Source organism: Littorina saxatilis, linkage group LG10, assembly GCF_037325665.1.
Source record: "Littorina saxatilis isolate snail1 linkage group LG10, US_GU_Lsax_2.0, whole genome shotgun sequence".
Classification (NCBI taxonomy): Eukaryota; Metazoa; Mollusca; class Gastropoda; order Littorinimorpha; family Littorinidae; genus Littorina; species Littorina saxatilis.
Window position 1 is genome coordinate 22002602 of NC_090254.1, and position 1214 is coordinate 22003815.

A 1214-nucleotide genomic window follows, 5' to 3' on the forward strand; every position below is an offset into this window, starting at 1 on the left:
CGCCAGCGTAAACATGGTCCACTTTTTGCAGTTTGGCAGTTTCTGTCTCGTGCCCTAGCCAGGCCTCCGTGGATCCCGAGCAAGTTTCCTGCTAACACAGCATTGCTCACCCACTGGTGTGTACGGCCTGACAGCCATTTGGTTTTATAAACTGGCTGAAGAACAAGGAGTTTGGCACAGATGAAGTCAGCTGGGTTTTTTCAAGGGCGGTCCCTAACTTTTGCTGTTCAGCCATTATGAAGTGCAAAGTCAGAAACATCTGGCAAGGAATATTTCACGCTGTTTCTCTTGCAAAACTTATAAGGGCTACTACAGGCTATTGTGCAGCTGATAAAATATCATTACTCTGTGATAGTGTGTGTGTGTGTGCCACGGCTTAGTGTGAGCATAGACCTAATATAGGTCCCTGGTGTGAGTGTGCTAAGGGGTGCTTAGTGTGCTTAGTATGCCGTGCTCAGCCGTGTGCATAGTAGTGTGAGTGTGTGTCAGTGTCAGCACGGTGTGTGTGTGTTGGTAGTAATAGAAGTAGTACCGGCGGACCCCCCGCGGGTTAGGGGGAAGAATTTACCCGATGCTCCCCAGCATCATGAGCATGTCGTAAGAGGCGACTAACGGATTCTGTTTCTCCTTTTACCCTTGTTAAGTGTTTCTTGTATAGAATAGTCAATGTTTGTAAAGATTTTAGTCAAGCAGTATTTAAGAAATGTTAGTCCTTTGTACTGGAAACTTGCATTCTCCCAGTAAGGTCATATATATTGTACTACGTTGCAAGCCCCTGGAGCAATTTTTTTATTAGTGCTTTTGTGAACAAGAAACAATTAACAAGTGGCTCTATCCCATCCCCCCCCCTTTCCCCGTCGCGATATAACCTTGAACGGTTGAAAACGACGTTAAACACTAAATAAAGAAAAGAAAGTACCGGCGGTACATATAGTAGTAACAGTAGTAGTAGTAGACAGTAGGCGGCAGTGTACGTATTCACATGTAGCTAGTATGGTACATGTAGTAGTAGTAGTTTTAGTAGTAGCTAGGGTTGCTGGTGGTGGTCGTCGTGGTGGCGGTGATGGTGCAGGTGGTGGTGGTGGTAATAGTTAGCGGCGCTGGCGGCAGTATTCTTCCTGCTCCATGCATGCATTTTTTTTCCTACTTTCGATATCTCTATTTAGGTCGTAATCTCATATGGTACGACCTCATCTCGCACTGAAAAAGAGCAA